Here is an 11,985-nt window from a genome sequence, read left to right as displayed (position 1 = left end):
TAAGATTCATTGCACACCAACTGAAATATTTCAGGTCTTTTATGGTTTTAATACTGATGATTTTGGCATACAGCTCAAAACATTAGCATATCATGAAAAGGTTCTCTAAACGAGCTATTAACCTAATCATCTGAATCAACTAATTAACTCTAAGATTGTGGAGAAGGACCGATTCCACACCTTGGGGGACCTGCAGAAGCATTGGACTGAGTCTGGAGTAGAAACATCCAGAGCCACCGTGCACAGACGTGTGCAGGAAATGGGCTACAGAGAAGCAGCACTGGACTGTTGCTCAGTGGTCCAAAGTACTTTTTTTGGATGAAAGCAAATTTTGCATGTCATTCGGAAATCAAGGTGCCAGAGTCTGGAGGAAGACTGGGGAGAAGGAAATGCCAAAATGCCTGAAGTCCAGTGTCAAGTACCCACAGTCAGTGATGGTCTGGGGTGCCATGTCAGCTGCTGGTGTTGGTCCAATGTGTTTTATCAAGGGCAGGGTCAATGCAGCTAGCTATAAGGAGATTTTGGAGCACTTCATACTTCCATCTGCTGAAAAGCTTTATGTAGATGAAGATTTCGTTTTTCAGCACGACCTGGCACCTGCTCACAGTGCCAAAACCACTGGTAAATGGTTTACTGACCATGGTATTACTGTGCTCAATTGGCCTGCCAACTCTCCTGACCTGAACCCCATAGAGAATCTGTGGGATATTGTGAAGAGAAAGTTGAGAGATGCAAGGCCCAACACTCTGGAGGAGCTTAAGGCCGCTATCGAAGCATCCTGGGCCTCCATAACACCTCAGCAGTGCCACAGGCTGATTGCCTCCATGCCACGCCGCACTGAAGCAGTCATTTCTGCAAAAGGATTCCCGACCAAGTATTGAGTGCATAACTGAACATAATTATTTGAAGGTTGACTTTTTTGTATTAAAAACACTTTTCTTTTATTGGTCGGATGAAATATGCTAATTTTTTTGAGATAGGAATTTTGGGTTTTCATGAGCTGTATGCCAAAATCATCAGTATTAAAACAATAAAAGAATCCAAACATGGTCCTAAGATTTCTAGAGGAAATAAATGTTAAACATCTTTTATAGTCTTCCTTTGATTGATTGTACTTTATTCTCGCCATGAATATAGCCTTAGAAGCTGGTATGGCGTTTAAAAGAAAAGAAAGAAAGAAAGAAAGAAAACAATAAAAGACCTGAAATATTTCAGATGGTGTGCAATGAATCTAAAATATATGAAAGATTTATCATTACATTATGGAAAATAATAAACTTTTATCACAATATGCTAATTTATTTAAAAGGACCTGTATATTCAAGTCCACCTCAATATATCCTATATATGGAATCATTAACCCATTAGCAGCTACCAAATTTAACTTTTGTATTGGTGGGTACAAAATTAATGTTAATGTCGGTTAATGTGGTTACTTGTGACCCTGTATCAATTAAACAAGGCATTTTAACCTCCTGTATCACCACCTCCACCACTGGGCATTGTCCTATTAAATTATCTTTCTTTCCGATTGGCCACTACCCAATGTACTAAAAGTTCAAAGGCCCCTGTCATCCCTCTACAGCCCCACACCGTCTTTCAATATGCCCAGCTTGTTTGCACCGTCTGCAAATAGGTCTTCCCTGCTGGTCAAATTGATCTGAGCTTCTTCGACCCCTCCTTAACTCATTCTTAGGTCTTGCATTATCACTACTAGGCAATAAGTGCTGTACTCCCGAATTTAAGCCAATCTCATCTGGTCACCAGTAGCGGTTTTAGGCACGGGCGAACCACGAACATTTTTTCGTGACACATTGGGGGCGGCAGCACGAGCAGATAAACAAAAAATCCTCTGTGTCGCGAAGCGGTTTTTCGTCATTTATATCATTTCACTGTGTGTGGAATTGGCAAATTGGCGCTCCCTGCAGCTGCCGGCGCCCCTGCTTGCTGAAAATATCCACTGAAGCACTGTGTTGTGAGAGAAGTGTAAGGGAGTGGGGTGAGAGGCGCGTGCGACATTTCACCTCTGGGTCTCTCTCAAATGGAACGGACAGGGCGGGAGTGGACGGGGACAGGGGATCCACACTAGTAATATAATTAATAATAGGCTAAAGTCAGTCACACACCTCGACTTTCTTCCAAATAACGCACATTTCATTCATAATGTTATAATACAGGCCTATTCGCTTGTTAAGTCTGATGTCACATAGCAGCGCTTCCGTGTCCAAACGCTCTATCAGTTACCATGAGAAAACAGCAAAAGGTGCTAATATAAACTCACAATGTGATAGAATATTAGCGAAAAAGTTATAATCTTAACCTTTAACTCCATACCGAAGTCCCAGATAGCCAGACAATGAAAATATAAATATAAAAAAAAATATATAAAAAAATTATTTGTGTTTGGGACGCTGTGAGCAGGGAGACTGTAGCGTATACCATAAGTTTGAAATCGTTTAGCTTAGATGATTAATATGAATAAACAGTGCTCATAAATGGCTGCTGAAGTCGTATTTTCAAGTGAAGCGAGTTGAGGCTTGGACCCGGAAACAGCGCTTCTTACGTCATCACTTAACAACTGAATAGTTCCTGCAAATGAAACTAGGTAGTACAAAATGATTATGCGGTCATCAAGGTGAATTGGTTTAGTCTTGACTTCTGGTCCTGAGTGACAGTTGGGGGGATGGGAAATCTGTTGATTGTCGAGTGCCAAATAAACAGAGATGGAGAAGAAAAGGTCAAAGCCAGGTGCCCAATTTCGAAAAAAAAAGAAAAGAAGAAGAGGAGAAAGGAGCAAAAGATAAAGGTATGCAACTATTGTCTCTGTATGATTACAGTATCCATTTCATGAATGAAGGGCTAATGTTAATTGGTGGTGGGTATAACTCTTTGTTAGCCTTTTTGCTATGATGCTTGCTATGCTTATACAACAATAATTTGGTTTCAACTCAATCACGAGAGCTAATTTATAATATTGTGCTTTGCAATAAAACTGTTAAAAGTTCAGTTATCATTTCCATCAGTTGGTTTAACATTAGGCCCTGTAAATAACCAACGGCATTTTATTTGCTACACAGTATGCTAAGTATAGTTTCCTAAGTATAGTTTTACAAGTCATAACTAAAAGTGTGTCATGCGTATAATTTGAGGCAGTAACCTAATGGCACCTCCATGAAAGTTAGATATACAAATTTTGGTTGAAAAATATCCTGAAACCCAAAATTTTTTTGTTTTTGCCTATACATATAATTTAAAGTCATTTTATTTTTTTAAACAACTGAGTCCCAGTGACCATAGCATAACGTGAATAAAATATAAATTTTCAATGTTTTTTTTTTTTTACTATTTGTTTCTATGCTCTAAACAATGTGATGACAAGGGGGAAAAAAATGAAATAAATAAATGTTGGGTTTTTTTCCGGGTCTAGGAGGATATAGCGTGTAATGACAGACATTTAGTGTGTAAGAGCATGTTTATGTAACCCTTCTATTATGTTTTGAGTCAATTTGACCCTAGGCTGTTTTAGCTTTATAAAACATTATCCTATGGTCTTTTGATTTCAAATTCAGTTAAATTGCAATTTCAGGGGCACTTCTAAAATATTTTGGAGCATCCTCTGCCACTGGTCAGGATGAGCCAACCACCTCCTCCGCTACACATATGTCTCCACAAATATCTGATATTGAGGATGAAGACCTCTTTGCCTCTACTTCTACCCAGAGCCATATAGAGTGAGAGTTGCGACAACTCCATTGACTCCAATGGAACGCTTTTTTTACAGCAATGGCGGCTCGTGGAGCCTCTCAATAGTTCCCGGAAGTAGAGGCAAACCGATGCCGCGCCGTAGAAGATGCAGCAGAACAAACCGTTTGCGACGCACTTTTAACAGGTAAGACGTTTAAATAATAAGATTGAATATTATCAGTACATCTTAATAACAATAAATTGCAAATTAAAACCTTCTAGTAGATAATCACTCATTAAATGAGTAGATTTAAGGTTTGTTATCAGATAACTAACAGATTAGGCTAGGATTGGAGCTGCATAAAGTTAGTAACGAACACCCTAATAATTGTAAAATCTGTTCTCATAATTCAGTTTCATCCATCGTGTTTGCAATTAGAAAAAAAGGAGTATAAACATATTTTTTTGCAGGGTGGGGAAAGTTAGCTAACGTTACATAGCCTATTACGTTAGTTCAATATAACGTGTGACAGCGGTGAGTGGAAGTGGTAAAAATGAGGTTATAAAGTTTGTTCCTTATTACACGTATTAAATTACTTAATAATAAAATGCACCCTATTGATATACATTTAGAGTGAATTGAGTTTGCAAAAACATGGGTGGAGTGTTTTTAGTCATTGTGATTCATTTACTATTACCTGTCTATATTATATAATAATACTGTATTATATATTTAGACTTGTTAGTGTATAAAAGTAACATACTGTAACATTCTGTGGGTTCTGGTGGGTGGAGGATTAGTGGTGCCACTGCACTGTTCTGGGATGGAGCATCAGTGAGGATGCAGGTCAGGAGAGCTGAGGGGACCTTTTTTTTTTGATAGCTGAATTTTCATTATTTTTCTTAGTGCTGCCTTTGCATTGTTTGATTTTTTTTTTTTTTTTTTTTTTGTCTCTTAAATTTTTTTAATAGACCCAGGTAACTGGCTGATGGTTCACTGGAATGCTGACTGGCTGCTGACTGACTTGCTGCTGGTTGACTGGGCAGTGTCACCTGTCCCTGTCTCTTCTCTCTAGCCATGTCCTTTTTCTTCACTCTCACTTTCCTTTCTCTGAGTGTCCTCGTTCTTTTTTCCTCAACCTTTGAAACTGATAGAGGTAGAATACATGGTTTTGCTAATTTTAAATATTGAAAATATCACATCACTTTACTTCAACTAGTACGAGTTTGTACTTATTATATATGAATCACCTGAAATAACATAGCTGTAATCAGCAGCCATTTCTTGTATGTTCACAGGTCTAGGGGTGCATCGTGGAGCAGGGCCCTCCTCTTTTTGACCACAGGACGGTGTACAAAGATTGTGGGAATAGCATCTGGTCTCAGCCTACTCTTGAATTTTTTGGCCAAGACAAATTGCATTGCCGCAATTTGTCTGCATACTGACTTCAGTTTAGTTTCCACACACACCTTTTTCTTGTCTACCCACTTACAGTACATATCACATGGTGGTTAAATGCACAGTTATAGGTAACACTGATGACTCCCTGCAATGTCTCACCATGAGTCTCAGCTCCCTGGGTTTTGCAAGGCTTTGCTTGTTCCTTATTTCTAGTAAAACATTGTCAATGTAAAAAAGTGCAAATAAATGTAAGTATAATTACCTAACAATTTTTTGTTGTTGTAATTTTTATTTGTATTTAGATTGCTCCTGCTGACTTGAGCCAACCATTATTTTCTCCTCTCTATGTCAGCGGGGAAGCCATACATTCGCACACCTTTCTCTGACTGAGTGGAGCATCCCCATGCAGCACAGTAAACCACGGTGGAGACTATGCAAGGACAACATGAAAGAAAGGACACATACAAAATGCTTGTCATGCTATTAAATTTATTAGAAATGTATTCATGAATTGCTGTAAATAGTTAATTGTATAATTACAATTTAAAATAACTGTTTTCTATTTTAAAATGGAATATACTCCTGTGATGCCAACCTGAATTTTCAGCATCATTTTGAATGGCAGTTTACATGTTTATATACGAGCATGCTTAAGTTGTTTTAAACCTGAATATATTGTGTACATGAATAAGTATTGTAAGAATTATACTAGATATAATAGGTATATTATTTATAATACATAATTATATTACTATATGTAATTGTAAGAATTATAAACAGTAAGCTTCATTTTACATTTATTTAACATGCTAATTACTGCTGGTAACAGTTAATTGACCCATAGTGCGGTGCGAGCTGAAAATCACCTGTTACCAGCCTGTCTCTGTACTACCTGAAAGTCAACGATATGACATGAGTTAACATTAGATCAGTGAAAAAATGGACAATATGTAACGTAAAAAGGCAACAGCAACCCGTGTTTATAAAACTTAACGTTAGCCTGAAATACGTTTTTAAAATAACGGTAATTGAACACTAATCCTCAAATATTACCCGATTTGATATTTTAAAAACAACATCGCTGTAACTAATATTACTGTAATAATAACTGTAACTCATGCTACATACATATGTCAGTGTGTTGTATAAACATATAAAACAAATGCATTTATTGACTCCTTATTACCAGAAATCGCAGTTCTGTCACTCTACTCTATCAGTTTGAATGGCCGCCAATGCACTTCCTGGAACTATTTGAAGTCTACACGAATCACGTGACAACCAAACATTTCGAACTTCCGTTGTCGCAACTCTCTCTCTATATGGCTCTGCTTCTACCCAGCATGAGCTTTCAGGTGTGCATATCGTGTGTGTGTGTGTGTATGTGGGCTACAAGACAACTGCAATTTAATGTAATTTTAATATTTCTGATAATTTATTAGTAGGACTGTGCTTTTTCACTGCTATGTGTTTTGAGTAATATGCCAATATGCTGTCTGATAGAAATGCCTGGAGCTGAACCCCCACTGAGCCCCACTGGCCCTCACATCTGACTGACAGGATTCGGACTGAGCTGGTTCACAGAAGTTGCCACCACTAATATTTTAAGAAGACATTAGTAAGTGGTGAAAAGATGGCAAGAAGTTGGCTGATTTATTCAATTAAGTACAACAGCCTCTTTTGCTTCTGCTGCAAATTGTTTTCCAAGAGGAACATCAATTTAACAAGTGCAGGAATGGCAAATTGGAAACATCCATGCAATGAGCTCACATCATATGAAAACAGTTGTTATAATAAAATATTGCTGTTTGTGCAGAACTTTGTTTGCTATTGGCGCTCAAAAGGGGTCTCGCCCAGGGTGTATTTCAATGTAGAACCGCCACTGCTGGTCACCCTATCCTAAGGGTATTTTTTCTAAATCCTTTTTCACATTTTATTTATGTTCAGTAGCTCTTTCTAGCTCAAGCAAATCCACAAACGAATAAAAGGGTTTATTATTTTTTATAAGGTCGCCTGTTGACTGCTGTATATAAAACCCCTTCAGTTGTTGTTACCTCAGGGGATGAAGGGAGCCCATACGGAAATGTAATATATGACATATATGTCCCTATATCGCTAATGACACCATCATATATGCTAAATATAAGACAATATATTGATATCACATATATACATATCTCTAGATATATGTTGATATAGGTTTATAACATATATAAATTTGGCATATTAAATTAGTATACTGACATATATTAATATGATGTATATGATTATTATTTATATATTACTGTATGTTTTGACCATATATGTAACCAATATGTTTAATTTATATATGCCAAACTATTCAAACAACATACATTTCACATGCCTATGGTTTCCTTATTCATGTGTTTTCCTTATTTGAACAGTTTGAACTTTTATCAAGTCTACACATCCACATTTCATTTCTATCCCATTTTCGAATCTTTTATAAAATGTATTATTTTACCTCTTCTTAACCAGCTCATAAAAAAAAATACTACACAAATTCTATTTGAAAACATACATTTTATTTTTTTCATCAATAGCCATATATCAATATCTATATGTAAGAAAGTACATACATGCACTACATATGCAGATGCATACAGAATATTATACAGTTGCACTAAAAAAAAATGGATTTGTGGTACTGTTCGTTTTACACGTTTTGTTAAAACAACACAAATATATTTAGTTTTCCACCAAAACACAATTGTATTGTGTTTCATCATCTTAAACTGTTTAATTTTAAACTTTACTTAATTATCAATCGTTAAACTAACGTAAAGGGTTTAATTTCGTAATTCAAAAAAAAAAAACCGGAAGTGACGATTTCCAACGCATTTGATGACGGTGCAGACGGGAGCAAGAGGTGGTACCAGTCAGGTAAGACAATCTAGAGTTTTTCTTGAGTTAAGTCAAAGTCTTTAATTTATCTTCGAGTTTCTGTTTTGGGGTGCTTTTGTTTTGCAAACTAGTATTGTGTAATCGGTTTATTGCACCGTTTATAGATGATTTTGAGCGGTTGGGAGATGTGAAAGCGCACGACTCTCTGTAATGTATTTACTTATATATATATATATATATATATATATATATATATATATATATATATATATATATATATATATATATATATATATATAAATGTAATACACTCTCCTGATTCAATTCAAAAGAAGAAGATAGCACTTCAGTTCGAGGAAACCGACCCGATCCGAACCTTGGATGAATATGTAAATAAATACTGCACGCCTTCCTCTCAATAACTGCATAAACACAACAAAAAACTGACCGCGATGTAAAAGCTCTTAAGAACACAGCGATGTGGATGTTTGCACAAACTCTGAGATTCTCCAGGCACGAAAAGTCCAGTCACGTTTATTTATATAACAGTCCTTAATGCAATCGATAGCTTTTCAATATTAAACATGAAAATACAGAGTCAGTGTCGCTAGAATTATAACTTGATTTCCTGTTATAAAGAATCTCTCCAGTGTGGAGCTAGCTAATCATAAAATAATTTTATAAGTGGGGGAAATATTTCATTAAAGTTTTAGTTCTGCGCTAGATCAAACCAAACTGTTTTGCTTATCATAACCCAATAAGGTATTTTAAGAGAGATTGTATTTATTAATAAAATGATTATCCAAAAATAAAACGTCCTATCACTTACCTTTACTTTATATTATACATATGGCTTACAACAAGAGATGTTAAGAGACAGAATGATTTGTCATTCAGCTACTTCCTCATATAACTAATCAAATGGCGAATAGGAGTTTCTCTCTTATCTCATTTTGTGTGCCAAATATATTTGTTTAAATTAATTGTATTAATAATACATAATGACTTTCAAAAGTGGAAGTAATTACCTTTATTTGTTATAATATGTATATTTTAACTAATTGAAAAAGATAAATAATCAATAAATGTCTAACCATGCGATGTTGACCAAGTTTTGAGAGCCCTGGCTCAGCACAGTGGAAGTATTTGAAGCTTTGTTTATGAACTTGGCGGTGTGGTCAAACAATGAGTTTAAACCGGACACTACTCTGAGCTGTTCACATTATACATATGCTCCAGATATGTAATCAGGTCCTCCTTTTTGGAATGGTAAACATGACACTAGTCATCACTCACACAAATAAATCATTTAATATTTTGATAATTGAATTGGTTTTTGCTGTTCAATTTTTTTTTTTTTTTAACACATTGCACTTCATGTGTTTACAGATTTGTGCAGAATTTGAGACATACAGAATTACCATAGGCCCATCAGAATCAACAATCTTTGCCAAACTGGATCCGGACTGCAAAACTTATGAAGATGTTTGCATAATGAAGAAGAGTCCTTGGACAAATAATGAAACCCTCTTGGTGCCCACTACACATGTAAGAACAACCTTGTATTAAAACATTATTCTCTCACTGGTTACTGGAAATTGACAAAAAAAGACAGATATAATAAGATAAGGTTTATTAATACAATAAATACAAAATATGTGGTATTACTATAAACTGATAGATTTATTTTGATGCAAGGCAGGGGTGTCCAGACCTGCTCTAGGAAAACCAGTATTCTGTGGGGTTCAGCTCTAACACACCTGCCTGGAACTTCAGGTAAGACTTTTTTGTTTTAAAATTCCCAAGAACCTTGATTAGCTGGTTCAGGTGTGTTTAAATGGCTAGATCACCCAAAAATAAACATGTCATTACTCACCCTCATGTCGTTTCAAACCCGTAAGACCATCATTCATCTTCAGAGCACAAATTATGATATTTTTTAGGGATGCCCCGATCATGATTTTTCATGGCCGATACCGATTTTTTTACAAGCAAACTGGACAATTTTTTTTAAAATCTTTAAGCAACAAACAAGAAGGAAGGACAGTCCACAGTCTACAGTCCAAAATTTAGGAAAAGCTCAATAAAGCCCCTTTCACACTGCGATTCCGGCAAATACAGGTCCCGTAACGACACGTGACATCAAGGCGTGACGTGTAATGTACGAGTCGAAAACATTAGGCAGGTAATACTTTCACTGAATCTGGCGAACGATCTCGATCTTTTTTTTTTTCAGTGAACGTTGATCTTCCTTCAAAACAGCCACTAAAAGAGTCGCAAGATAACGTGTGTCATCACTTAGACACAGCATTAGATCTGGCTTTTGTTCACACAGCGCTTGACCCGGGATTGAACCCAACAATGTTACTACGTCCCCGACCCGAGTTCAATGCTGGAATCAATCCCGGGATGTGTTTGCTTTCACACAGAAGTAATGTAGTCGGAGCACGCAGGTGCACTTCCGGAAAAATCGGCCGGAAAAAATTTCAAAGACCGGCCGATTACTAATCGCATATTTAAAGCAAAAACCGTCTGGCTTGCGACTTATGGCCGGTCAATTGGTGCATCCCTAATATTTTTATGAAAATGCGAGAGATTTCTGAACCTCCATAAAGGCTGCAATGCAACAGAAATGTTCCCAGAGTCATAGTAAGGACATCAGTAAAACAGTCCATGTGGCATCAATGCTTCAGCCACACTTTTACAAAGGTACAAGAATACATTTTGTGCAAAGAAAACAAAAATATCGACTTTATTCAACAACTCTTCTCCAAATCACATATTCTGCCATTATGGAGAGTAACAAGAGGCATAAACATTGCTTTCCTCTGCGTGTAATCAAGGCTCAGTGCATGCGTGTTGTAGGTCAGCAGCACCATGCGCAGGATTTATTTACATGCTGTTGATAATGGTGGAAGATGCGATTTGGAAAATAATTGTTGAATAAAGTCGCTGTTTTGGTTTTGTTTGCACAAAAAAGTATTTTTGTTTACTTTGTAAAATTATGGTTGAACCACTGGTGTCACATGGACTGTTTTACTGATGTCCTTACTATGTTTCTGGGTCTGGGAACATTCCAGTTCTGTTGCTTACCGTACAGGGTCCAGATGTGTGTACCATTTTCCACTGTTATGTTTGTTAGAATCCCATCTTGACTGCTTGCCAGGATTTCCCATAAGAAGATGAATGACTGACTTTTTTTCATGTAATTTTAGAAAAAAAAAAAACAAAGGCTAAATTTTGTTGTTTTCATCTTAAGACTAATGAAATTGAAGTATCCAAATGAGGACCCTAGCAGTATGGAGTATATGGTGAGTTCAAGGTTAATAAATTATTTGTTAAAGTTAATACACAAGAATTTGAGTTCTCCATCCTTTTAAATACTTCTAGGATAGAGACGTTGCCAGCAGTCAGGAGGTGATCCAGAACACTTGTGGGAATCTATTTGAAGCTGCATCATTGAAGACAATCCAGCAGATGTTGGAGTTTTAAAGGATACAGTTCTTCAGGACCTATAGCAGTTTACAGTCTGCAAAACCATGTTGCTGGGACTGATTTATGGACTGAACTTGAGCAACCCTCCTGAACTCAGGTACACATTTGGAATACTGAAGAAGTTATTTCTGGAGCCACTTCCTGTTCCTGGAATAAGGTTTGATTGGTTGCCCATGAATGCCAATTAGAATTTTATTTGCTATTTTGTGTAATTTTGTAATGTGGTTTAAACTGTATTTTACTGTGTGTAATTATTTATTGCTTGTTTAACAAATACACTTTGATCATTTGTGACATCTTGTCTTTTGTCTCATTACAAGACAAATCACACAAAAAATGCTTTGTTGAAGGGAGTAACTTTAAATAGAAAATATTGTGTTAAAGTAACTAGAACTAATTGTGTGGAACCACTGTCCATAATTGACTTGAGTAAGTTTAAAGAGTAATTTTTTTTGAGTGTGTGTTTGTCTTCAAAAATCTAGGGGTTCTTAATTTAAACACATTTCTCTAACTTATGCAGCTATGTAAACCTGGGTGCT

The 11,985-nt window shown here is 36.3% G+C and overlaps 2 long non-coding RNA genes across 4 annotated transcripts; both read left to right on the top strand.

Moving 5' to 3' along the window:
* Positions 1-3,710: 3,710 nt before the first annotated feature.
* LOC128019489 (uncharacterized) lies at positions 3,711-5,680 on the top strand. 2 transcript variants are annotated; one of them, XR_008185180.1, is made up of 3 exons: positions 3,711-3,889; positions 4,657-4,841; positions 4,984-5,680. It is a non-coding gene; the product is annotated as an uncharacterized LOC128019489 (long non-coding RNA). The 2 variants fall into 2 exon arrangements; XR_008185179.1 differs by having other exon boundaries at positions 4,657-5,680.
* A 2,281-nt stretch (positions 5,681-7,961) lies between these two features.
* LOC128020305 (uncharacterized) lies at positions 7,962-11,740 on the top strand. 2 transcript variants are annotated; one of them, XR_008185341.1, is made up of 5 exons: positions 7,962-7,990; positions 9,341-9,499; positions 9,650-9,727; positions 11,211-11,262; positions 11,342-11,740. It is a non-coding gene; the product is annotated as an uncharacterized LOC128020305 (long non-coding RNA). The 2 variants fall into 2 exon arrangements; XR_008185342.1 differs by lacking the exon at positions 7,962-7,990 and adding an exon at positions 8,266-8,340.
* Positions 11,741-11,985: the final 245 nt, after the last annotated feature.

Source organism: Carassius gibelio, chromosome A9 (assembly GCF_023724105.1).
Source record: "Carassius gibelio isolate Cgi1373 ecotype wild population from Czech Republic chromosome A9, carGib1.2-hapl.c, whole genome shotgun sequence".
NCBI classification, from domain to species: domain Eukaryota; kingdom Metazoa; phylum Chordata; class Actinopteri; order Cypriniformes; family Cyprinidae; genus Carassius; species Carassius gibelio.
The sequence above is the reverse complement of the archived record's forward strand: the minus strand, read 5'-3'. Positions and strand labels throughout refer to the sequence as shown.